The sequence below is a fragment of the Vulpes vulpes genome, chromosome 1 (genome assembly GCF_048418805.1).
Source record: "Vulpes vulpes isolate BD-2025 chromosome 1, VulVul3, whole genome shotgun sequence".
Classification (NCBI taxonomy): Eukaryota; Metazoa; Chordata; class Mammalia; order Carnivora; family Canidae; genus Vulpes; species Vulpes vulpes.
In genome coordinates, this window is record NC_132780.1 from 6,911,699 (window position 1) to 6,923,978 (window position 12,280).

Consider the following 12,280-nt stretch of genomic DNA (forward strand, 5'->3'; position numbering starts at 1 on the left):
AATAATTAAGTAGATGGGATGGCCTCTTCTGTGCCTAACAGCTTTTCCCCCCAGCCTCCCTGTCATTGTCCAATGGGCTCTTGAACAAAGTAGTCATTGTGGCGGGGTTGGAGATTATGCATGTGATCAGCATTATGGACTTCCACTCACCAAGGCTCACGCAGCTATGGCCATTGCTTAGTGTTTCATATGCCAACAACAGAGACAAACACTGAGCCCCCCAGTATAGCACCATCCCCTGGAGTGTTCAGCTCCCTGGAAGCAGGTTGATTACATAGGACCATCATGGAAGGGGCAGCATTTTGACCTTACTAGAATAGAAACTTATTCTGGATGTGGATTTACTTTCCCTACATGCAAAGCTTCTGATAAAACTATCCATGGATTCACAGAATGCCTTATTCATGGTATTCCTCACAGCATTACTTCTGATCAGGGAACTCACTTTACAGCAAAATAAGTGCAGCAGTGGGTCCATGCTGAACAAATTCACCAGTCATATGTTTCCCATAATACTGAAGCAGTTGGCTTGATAGAAGGATGGAACAACACTTTGAAGATTCAGTTATAGCACCAGCGGGGTGTCAAAACCGTGCTGGCTCCATAAGTCTGTATCTCCTCTGAATCAGCATCTGATAAATGGTTGTTTCTCCAATATCCAGGATTCATGGACATGGAGGTCAAGGAGTTGTGTGAGATAATAGAAAATACATATATTGGCTTTTGCCCCTGGTTCCTGGCACAGAGCTTTTTCTCCTTTTTTTTTTTTTTTTTTAAATCTTATTTATTTGACAGCACTAGCAGGGGGAGGGGTAGGCAGAGGAAGAGGGAGAAGGAGGCTCCCTGCTGGGATCAAGCCTGATGGAATCAGATCATGACCTGAGCCAAAGGCAGACACTTAACCGACTTAGCCACCCAGGCATCCAATGGCACAGAGCTTCTAAAACTATTGTAATTTCCTAAGTAATAGCGTTAGGAGCATCTCTTGTTCCAATATTTGGTCTTTGACCTGGTTGCAGACACAGGGCTCTTGAAAACTTTGTGATTCCCTATCACCCAGAGGCAACTCTGGGTGAGCTACTGGATGGCTTCCAGATGAGGACTGGTCCCTGAAAAGACCAAGCCATGATTAGAAGTTTGGAATTTTCAGCCCTGTCTCTTTCCCTTCTCTTGGGAAGCAGAGAGGGCTGGAAGTGGGGCTAATGACCCACTGTACCTAAATGATGAAGTCTCCTCCATAAAAATCTCCAATCTATAGGGGTCAGAAGACTCCTAGGTTGCAAACATACCCCTACCAAAAGTGTGATTGCACCACAACTCCACAGGGACAGAAATTCTTGTGCTCAGGGTACTCCAAGACTTTACCCTATGTATCTCTTCCTCTGGCTGTTACCTCTATCCTTTATCATATCCTTTAATAAACTGGTATATGTGTTCCCCTGATTTCTGTGTGCTGCTCTAGCAAAATAATTGAAACTGAGCAGAGGGTTATAGGAACCTTCAATTTGTATCCAAGTCAGAAGTTGTGGGTAATTTGGACACCTACTACTTGCAATTGGCATCTGAAGGGGGAGGACCACTATTGTGGGACTGAAGCTTTAGCCTGTGGTATATATATTTTTAAGATTTTATTTATTTATTCATGAGAGAGACAGAGAGAGACAGAGATATAAGCAGAAGGATAAGCAGGCTCCAGGCAGGGACCCCAATGTGGGACTTGATCCTGGGGACTCATGGATCATGCCCCAGGCTGAAGGCAGGCGCCAAACCACTGAGCCATCTAGGACACCACCTAGGCAGGTGTCCCTAGCCTGTGGTATCTGACACTATATCCATGCAGATAATGTTAGAATTGAGTTGAATTCTCCATTCAGCTGGTGCTTGGAAAATTACTTGGGGAAATGGCCCACACATTTGGTGATCTGAAGTGTCAGAAGTAAGTATTTTGTATGAGTAGTAAAGGAAATAAAAAGAGAAGAAACACGCAGTAGGGGAAAACTGTAGGTTTTCCTTTATAGGTGGAGATGGGAATAGTACCACTCACTCTTACCCACTAGTGACCCACTAGCAAAATTTTTGCTTTCTGTTCCCAGGCCTTAGCGCCCTGCTGGCCTAGAGGTCTTAGTTCCAGAATGAGAGGTGCTTCCATCAAGAGGCACAATAGTTCCAGGAACTGCAAGTTAAGACTGCCACCCAGCCACTTTGGCTTCCTCATACCTCTGAATCCACAGGCAAAGAAGAGAGTTCCAGTGTTGGCTGGGGCCATTAATCCTGACTACTGACGAGAAATTGGACTACTCCTCCACAATGGAGGTGAGGAAGAGTATGTCTGGAATATAGAAGATCTCTTAGGGCATCTGTTAATATTACCATGGCGCTGTGATCAAGGTCAGTGACTAACAATGACCTGTTCCATTCAGGACTATGAATGACCCAGACCCTTGAGGAAGGAAAGTTTATGTCACTCTTCTATGTATAGAACCATAATCATGTAACCAGTTACAGAAATGAGCAGTGTTAATTGTCTCACATATTCCTTGTATTGTTATGAATGTGTGTGTGCTTAGCCTTATATTCTTTCCTTTCTTATTCCCTTATCAAGTAGCTTTACATCATAGTATTCAAGCATTGATTTTATATCATAGTATTTATCATTAATTTTTCATCATAGTATTTAAGTTACTGGGTATCTTGGAAAAGAGTAAAGTACATAGAATCCATGTTTTACATAGAAAACATGGATTTGTTCAGCTATGTACCTGGGTCAGGAAGAAATTTTTAAAAGCCATTCAGTATAAACACACTAATTCTTTTAAAAGTATTTTTATTTTTTCTACAAATGTAAGAGAAGGTTATAATGTACTATGACCCTCAATTCCACTTCTAAATATACATCCAAGAGAAATGAACATATTTGTCTACAAATGATATGGGCAAGGATATTAATAGAAGCTTTGTTTATATTAACCTAAAAGTGGTCCCAACAAAAATGCCCTATCAATAGAAGGTGCATCAGAAAGTGACTACCTAACAATATGAAAGAAGAAAGTACTGGTGTATATAACAACATAGGTGAATCTTTTTTTTTTTAATTAATTTTTATTGGTGTTCAATTTTTTTTTGTTTTTTTTTTGTTTTTTTTTTTGAAGGTATTATATTGAGTGAAATAAATCAGTCACAAAAGAGTATATACTATAGGATTCCATTTATGTGAAGTTCAAGTAAGTAAAACTAATTGGTCATGATAGAAGTCAGAATTATTGGTCACCTAGGGGGTATAGACTGGGAAGGCCTGACTGAACTTTGAGTGACAGAAATATTCTACATTTCAATCTGGGTGGCAGTCACTGTGGTGCACATATAGGTAAAAAATAAGCTGTATACATCAGTGTACTTTATGTACTGTTTTGTTTGTGTTTTATTGATGCCATTGGGGATCCCTGGGTGGCGCAGCGGTTTGGCGCCTGCCTTTGGCCCAGGGCGCGATCCTGGAGACCCCGGATCGAATCCCACGTCAGGCTCCCGGTGCATGGAGCCTGCTTCTCCCTCTGCCTGTGTCTCTGCCTCTCTCTCTCTCTCTCTCTCTGTGACTATCATAAATAAATAAAAATTTAAAATAAAATAAAATCTTATTGATGCCATTGCTCAGGCCTTGACCTTGTACTCCCGCAGCTGGTACAGCTGCTGCTTCTTGGTCTTCAGGTTCTCCTGATGGTCATTTGGCACATGGCATGTGTCTTCTTGAGCTGCAGATGCAGGAGCTTATACTTCTTACCCTTCTTACCCTTGTAGAATTTCCTGAAGTTTTCTATGTGAGTCTGATTGATAACTGTGAGAGCACAGGGGATGGATATGGATACAACTCAGATCTTGCAGAGCTTGGAAACCTTGTCACCTGTCACTTTGCTGCCTCACAGCTGGGACAGCTCCCACCTTTAGGTCTTCCAGCTGTTTAAGCACCTCCTCCTTAAAGGTTTTAAAGAAGTTCTTAATCTTGGCCATGTCTGCACGATCTGCTGCTGCTGCTGCTGCTGAGGGAAAGAGGCCAAGGCTCTTTATGCTCTTTTTGGTATGTGTATTACACCTCACTTTAAATAATCAAGGAGAAGAAGAATGAGACAGTTTGATAATAGCCTCTTAATGTCTCCTTTAAGTGTAACCTAATGTGAATGTGTCATGGGCACCTGGTCCTTCAGCAATGTCTGCTATTCAATGTTTTTTTTTTTTTTAAGAATTTATTCATTCATGAGAGACACATAGAGAGGCAGAGACATAGAGGGAGAAGCAGGCTCCCTGTGGGGAGCCTGATGTGGGACTTGATCCCAGGACCCCGGGATTATGACCTGTGCCAAAGGCAGACCTTAACCACTGACCCACCTAGGTGCCCCTCTTCCTTCCTTCCTTCCTTCCTTCCTTCCTTCCTTCCTTCCTTCCTTCCTTCTTTCTTTCTTTCTTTCTTTCTTTCTTTCTTTCTTTCTTTCTTTCTTTCTTTCTTTCTTTCTTCTTTCTTCTTTCTTTCTTTCTTTCTTTCTTTCTTTCTTTCTTCTTTCTTCTTTCTTCTTTCTTCCTTCTTCTTTTTTTTTTTAAAGTAATCTCTATGGCTTGATCTCAGACCTGGAGATCACAGATCTACCAACTGAGCCATCCAGGTGCCCCACAATGGTTCTTAATCTCATTGCAAGATATGATGGATTAGGGCTTTGACCAGCAAAAAGAGGGGGGAAAAAGGACAAGTATTTATTTTGTCTAGTTACAGTGACCATGATTTCATACTCTGGATACTAAATGACAATGGTGAGCCCTGAGAGCACTGGGAGTTGTAATCTTGGCTAGGAGAAGGGCTGCATGTGGGTATCATGTAGTTTAGACACTGCCAGGTATGGTCTGCACAGTTTTCTCTCTTTAGATGCTGAAGAGCAGGCAGTTTCTCAGAGCCTTGAAGGAGCTTCTATATGGATGATATGGCCCTTCCTAAGGTCCAGAAAAGGAAATCTGAACAGCCTAGTCACAAGTGCAGCTCAGCATCCCAGAATGTAAGACTTCTGGAAATCCTGTTAAAGTGCTGACTTTTGCTTTAGTGCAGTAGAACCTCTGCTACAGTCCATCTGTTTTACATCCTGGGGTTTGAAGGAAGTTTAGAGGTGTCTAAATTCCTGCTAAACTTCCCAGTATATATATGAGGGTGAGGGGTTGGTTTGGGGACAAAAATGGGGAAAAAAAACTTGACATTTTATGAACTCCATGCAAATCTGGTCTTGTTTTTTCCCCCCATAGAGATATGGCTTCCATGGATTCTAGGCTTCTCTAGTAATAAACTCCAAGAATCACGCTCTGGTTTTCACAATTCTAAACCTATGGCTCAAATTGGTTTTTCAATTTTGAATTCTGGTTATGTGAAGATTTTAATTTTTTACCCTGAAACTTCTTTATATCCCAGAACTGCTCCAGTTCCTCCCATTTTTGGAGGGATGCGGTCCAGATCCCTCCTATGTGCCCCAGTTTTCTTAAATTATTGTGTACTAGAAAAATCAGCATCTGTTCTATGCATAGTCTTTGGTCTGGAGCAGAGACAGAACAAAAATGAAGTCTCTGCAGAGAGATATTTGACTCTCTTGTCAGATCTTCAATTTGATGGTAAGGAAAGGATGATCTCATTTGACTACACATGGAAAAGTTGGCCTCAGTTTAAGTATGTAGTGAAATCTCAGGTTTTCATAATGGGTGTGGAAATGATTGCAACCTGCTTACAGTTGGAAAAAGGGGTCTCTCCTGGGGACTCTGAGAGGTGAGAACCTATAGCAGTGTTCATTTTGCACCTGAAGAAGATACACAAGTTTCAGGAGACATGTTTGTGACTGATTAACCTATAATAGTATTCTCTGGCTCAGGAATGAAAAAACTGGGGAGAAATGGGAAATGGAGTAGCAAGTAAGAAGATATGGTAGGATGCTTCTAAAATGGCTCCCAGGAATTACTGCCTCCAATATTCATCCCTTTTTGTAACTTCCTTTTCTTTAGTGTGGGTTAGATTTAGTGGCTTGCTTCTAATGAATAGAACAGGGAAAGAATGATGAGATTTCACTTTTAAGACTAGGTTATAAAAGTCTCTAACTTCAGTCTGGCTCACACACTTTTTTTGTGCTGTCTTGCTCTGAGGAAGTCAACTGCCAACCTGTGAACTAAGGATAATCTCAGACCCACAGCCAATGAGGAACCAAGGCTGACATTCCAATAGCTATGAAAACTGAATTCTGTCAAATGAGGAGTGAGCCTTGAAGCAGATCCTTCCCCATTTGAGCTTTGAGATGACTGTGGCCTCAGCTGACACCTTGATTGCAGTCTGAGAGATCCTGAATATGAGGCCCAAGTCCAACCGCAAACAGATTTCTGACCTAAACTGATTTGTTGTTATTTGAAGCCATTAAGTTTTGGGACATTTTATTTCATAGCCATAGGTAACAGAGAAGATCATCCAGATAATCACAGGAATAACCAGAGGGCAAATGTCCTGGGGCCATTTTGGAACTCTGCTTACTACACCATACACATCACACACCTTTGTGTGCAAAGGCGATCATCAGTTTCAACTTCTTTTTTTTTTTTTTTAAAGATTTTATTTATTTATTTATTCATGAGAGAGAGAGAGAGAGAGAGAGAGAGGCAGAGACACAGGCAGAGGGAGAAGCAGGTTCCATGCAGGGAGCCTGATGTGGGATTCGATCTCAGGTCCCCAGGATCATGCCCTGGGCTGAAGGTGGCACTATCACACTGAGCCACCCAGGCTGCTCAAGGGGAGTAATTAACTGAGGCTCAAAAGCTTTTCAATTTTTTTCACTCTATTATTTATTTTTAAAAAGATTTTATTTATTTATTCATGAGAGACAGAGAGAGAGAGAGGCAGAGACAGAAGCATGAGCCTTGCAAGGAGCCCAGTGTGGGACTCTATCCCGGATCTCAGGATCATACCCTGATGCTCAACCACTGACCCACCCAGGCATCACTACACTCTATTATTATTGAATAATTTCTTCCACATCATTGTTTCCTGTTGCCTGCTTCTAAAAAATAAATAAATAAATATTTTATTTTATTTATAAATAAAAAGATAGATAGATAGATAGATAGATATAGATAGATATAGATGTATGTATGTATATATATATAAAACATATTTATAAGTATGTGTGCTATATGTAGATATAGTATGTGCAGAGACAGAAAAATGACATAGAATATCATGCTATTCTAATTATTGTTATTGTTGCTGTTTTAATGTCCTTTATTTTTTTTAAAGATTTTATTTATTTATTTGAGAGAGGAAGCATGACAGGGAGGTGGGGGAAGGGTCGAGGGAGTGGGAGAAGCAGGTTCCCCACTGAGCAAGGAGCCCACCATGGGGATCGATTCCAGGATCATGACCTGAACTGAGGACAGACACCTAACCAACTGAGCCACCCAGGTACTTCTTTAATGTCCTTTAATAATATGTTAGTACTGTTATCTTTCTTTTTTTTTAGTTTAATTTTATTTGAGAGAGAGTGAGTGTGAGAGAGAGAGTGCATGAACAGGGGGGAGGGATAGAGGGAGAAGCAGACTCTCCGCCAAGCAGGGAACTCAATGTGGGACTCGATCCCAGGACCCTGGGATCATGCCCTGAGCTGAAGGCAGATTCTTAACTAACTGAGCCACTTGGGTGCCTCTATTGTTTCCTTTCTAAGCATTTTTCCCTGTGCTTTTTATAAATAACTTTTTGCAAATATTGAGAAAATATACAGAATCACAATGAAAAAAATTATGGTAAACTTGTATTTTCCTATGTACCAAAGAAAATCTGTTAAACTGCAAGTGTTGTTATTTATCCTATTCAGACAAGAGTACTTAAAGGAGAAAATAAAAATTGAAATCTTTATAGTATTAGGTTTTTTATGCATTAAAAGTAGTTTAACTCTTGGGACACCTGGGTGGCTCAGTGGTTGGGCATCTGCCTTCGGCTCAGGTCATGACCCTGGAATCATGATCCCAAGATGTGGGATCAAGTCCCACATCAGGCTCCTTGTGGGGAGCCTGCTTCTCCCTCTGCCTGTGTCTCTGCCTCTCTCTCTCTCTGTGTCTCTCATGAATCAATAAACAAAATCTTTAAAAAAAATAAAAGTAGTTTACCTCTTTTTTTAAAAAAAAGATTTTTTTAAAATCTTTTAGACACAGAGGCAGAGACACAAGCAGAGGGAGAAGCAGGCTCCATGCAGAGAGCCCCACGTGGGACTCAATCCCTATTCCCCAGGATCAGGCCCTGGGCTGAAGGTGGCGCTAAACCGCTGAGCCACCTCAGCTGCCCAGTAGTTTACCTCTTTAATAAAAGCAGGCATTCTTCTGTGTTTTTGTTAAGTATTTACACTTTTAGATAAAGAGTTTACATTTTCCTTGCCTACTTCAAATCATAGGCACATTATTTTGTTGACTTTGTGATTGGAAATGTTTTGTACATTATGTAATTGATCATTACTGGTATAAAAGAAGGCCACTGATTTTTGTATGAAGATCGCAACCTTGATGAAAGCTTGCAATATTTTATTTATTTTTATTTTTATTTTTTAAATTATTTTTTATTGGAGTTCAATTTGCCAACATATAGCATATCACCCAGTGCTCAACCCATCAAGTGCCCCTCTCAGTGCCTGTCACCCAGTCAAACCCTGCCCACCTCCCTTTCCACTACCCCTTGTTCGTTTCCCAGAGTTAGGTGTCTCTCATGTTCTGTCTCCCTCTCTGATATTTACCACTCATTTTCTCTCCTTTCTGCTTTATTCCCTTTCACTATTTTTTATATTCCCCAAATGAATGAGACCATATAATGTTTGTCCTCCTCCGATTGACTTATCTCATTCAGCATAATACCCTCCAGTCCCATCCACACTGAAGCAAATGGTGGGTATTTGTCGGTTCTAATGGCTGAGGAATATTCCATTGTATACATATACCACATCTTCTTTATCCATTCATCTTTCGATGGGCACTGAGGCTCCCTCCACATTTTGGCTATTGTGGACATTCCTGTTATTGCTGCTATTGTGGTGCAGGTGTCCCGGCGTTTCACTGCATCTCTATCTTTGGGGTAAATCCCCAGCAGTGCAATTGCTGGGTCGTAGGGCAATTCTATTTTTAACTCTTTAGGAACCTCCACAAAATTTTCCAGAGTGGCTGTACCAGTTCCCCTTTCTCCACATCCTCTCCAACATTTGTTGTTTCCTGTCTTAATTTTCACCATTCTCACTGGTGTGAGGTGGTATCTCATTGTGGTTTTGATTTGTATTTCCCTGATGGCAAGTGATGCAGAGCATTTTCTCATGTACTTGTTGGCCATGCCTATGTCTTCCTCTGTGAAATTTCTGTTCATGTCTTTTGCCCATTTCATGATTGGATTGTTTGTTTCTTTGGCATTGAGTTTAAGAAGTTCTTTATAGATCTTGGATACTAGCCCTTTATCGGATATGTCATTCGCAAATATCTTCTCCCATTCTGTAGGTTGTCTTTTAGTTTTGTTGACTGTTTCTTTTGCTTTTTATCTTGATGAAGTCCCAATAATTCATTTTTGCTTTTGTTTCCCTTGCCTTCATGGATGTATCTTGCAAGAAGTTGCTGTGGCCAAGTTCAAAAAGGGTGTTGCCTGTGTTCTCCTCTAGGATTTTGATGGATTCTTGTCTCACATTTAGATCTTTCGTCCATTTTGAGTTTATCTTTGTGTATGGTGTAAGAGAATGGTCTAGTTTCATTCTTCTGCATGTGGCTGTCCAATTTTCCCAGCACCATTTATTGAAGAGACTGTCCTTTTTCCAGTGGATAGTCTTTACTGCTTTGTTGAATATTAGTTGACCAGAGTTGAGGGCCCATTTCTAGATTCTCTATTCTGTTCCATTGATCTATGTGTCTGTTTTTGTGCCAGTACCACACTGTCTTGATGACCACAGCTTTGTAGTACAACCTGAAATCTGGCATTGTGATGCCCCCAGCTCTGGTTTTCTTTTTTAATATTCCCCTGGCTATTCAGGGTCTTTTCTGATTCCACACAAATCTTTTTATTTTTTTATTTTTTTATTCCACACAAATCTTTTTTTTTTTTTTCCACACAAATCTTAAGATGATTTGTTCCAACTCTCTGAAGGAAGTCCATAGTATTTTGATAGGGATTGCATTAAATGTGTAAATTTCCCTGGGTAGCATTGACATTTTCACAATATTAATTCTTCCAATCCATGAGCATGGAAATTTTTTCCATATCTTTGTGTCTTCCTCAATTTCTTTCAGAAGTGTTCTGTAGTTTTTAGGGTATAGATCCCTTACCTCTTTGGTTAGGTTTATTCCTAGGTTCCTTATGCTTTTGGGTGCAATTGTAAATGGGATTGACTCCTTAATTTCTCTTTCTTCAGTCTCATTGTTAGTGTATAGAAATGCCACTGATTTCTGGGTATTGATTTTGTATCCTGCCACATTGCCGAATTGCTGTATGAGTTCTAGCAATCTTGGGGTAGAGTCTTTTGGGTTTTCTAGGTACAGTATTATATCGCCTGCATAGAGGGAGAGTTTGACTTCTTCTTTGCCAATTTGAATGCCTTTTATTTCTTTTTGTTGCCTGATTGCTGAGGCTAGGACTTCTAGTACTATGTTGAATAGCAGTGGTGAGAGTGGACATCCCTGTCATGTTCCTGATCTTAGGGGAGAGGGTCCCAGTGCTTCCCCATTGAGAATGATATTTGCTGTGGGCTTTTCGTAGATGGCTTTTAAGATGCTGAGGAATGTTCCCTCAATCCCTACACTCTGAAGAGTTTTGATCAGGAATGGATGCTGTATTTTGTCAAATGCTTTCTCTGCATCTATTGAGAGGGTCATATGGTTCTTGTTTTTTTCTTTTGTTGATATGATCTATCACATTGATTGCTTTATGAGTGTTGAACTAGCCTTGCATCCTGGGGATAAATCCCACTTGGTCATGGTGAATAATATTCTTAATGTACTGTTGGGTCCTATTGGCTAGTATCTTGTTGAGAATTTTTACATCCGTGTTCATTAGGGATATTGGTCTATAATTCTCCTTTTTGGTGGGGTCTTTGGCTTTGGAATTAAGGTGATGCTGGCCTCATAGAATGATTTTGGAAGTATTCCATCTCTTTCTAGCTTTTGGAACAGATTTAGTAGAATAGTACTGTTTCTTCTTTAAATGTTTGATAGAATTCCCCTGGGAAGCCATCTGGCCCTGGACTTTTGTGTCTTAGGAGGTTTTTGATGACTGCTTCAATTTCCTCCCTGGTTATCGGCCTGTTCAGGTTTTCTGTTTCTTCCTGTTCCAGTTTTGGTAGTTTGTGGTTTTCCATAAATGTGTCCATTTCTTCTAGATTACCTAATTTATTGGCATATAGCTGCTCATAATATGTTTTTAAAATTGTTTGTATTTCCTTGGTATTTGTTGTGATCTCTTCTTTTTCATTCATGATTTTATTTTTTATTTTTAAATGAGGTATCAGCATATATGTATCTGAATGGCTAACATAAAAAATAGTGACAGGGATGCCTGGATGGCTCAGCAGCTGAGCATCTGCCTTCAGCCCAGGGCATGATCCTGGAGTCCCAGGATGGAGTCCCACAGTGGGCTCCCTGCATGAAGCCTGCTTCTCCCTATGCCTCTCTCTCTGTGTTTCTCATGAATAAATAAATAAAATCTTTTTTCAAAATGGTGACAAATGCTGCAGAGGATGTATAGAAACTGGATCAGGGCAACCCCGGTGGCCCAGCGATTTGGTGCCACCTTCGGCCTGGGTTGTGATTCTGGACACCTGGGATCGAGTCCCACATCAGGCTCCCTGCATGGAGCCTGCTTCTTCCTCTGCCTGTGTCTCTGCCTCTCTCTCTCTCTCTCTCTCCTTCTCTCTCTCTCTCCCCCTCTGTCATAAGTAAATAAAATCTTAAAAAAAAAGAAAGAAACTGGATCACATTGCGGTAGGATTATAAAATGATACAACCAGTCTGAAAAAACAATTTAGCAGTTTCTTAAAAACTAAACATTCAAATACCATAAGACACAACCATTGTAAACCTGGGCATTTACCCCTAAAGACATGAAAACTCATTTCACTACAAAATTTTGTACAAGAATATTTATAGCAGTATTATTTGTAATAACCTAAAATGGTAAACAGCCTAGATGTCTTTAAACAGGTGATAATTAGGGATGCTTGGGTGGCTCAGTGGTTAAGCCTCTGCCTTTGGTTCAGGGCCTGATCCTGGGGTC

At 40.5% G+C, this 12,280-nt stretch overlaps 1 protein-coding gene and 1 pseudogene across 1 annotated transcript in view; one reads left to right on the forward strand and one right to left on the reverse strand.

Annotated features, from left to right (window-relative positions):
* LOC112928503 (uncharacterized) overlaps nucleotides 1-12,280 on the forward strand; it is a 59,760-nt gene that overhangs the window by 22,967 nt on the left and 24,513 nt on the right.
* LOC112928546 (large ribosomal subunit protein uL29 pseudogene) lies at nucleotides 3,578-4,129 on the reverse strand (annotated as a pseudogene).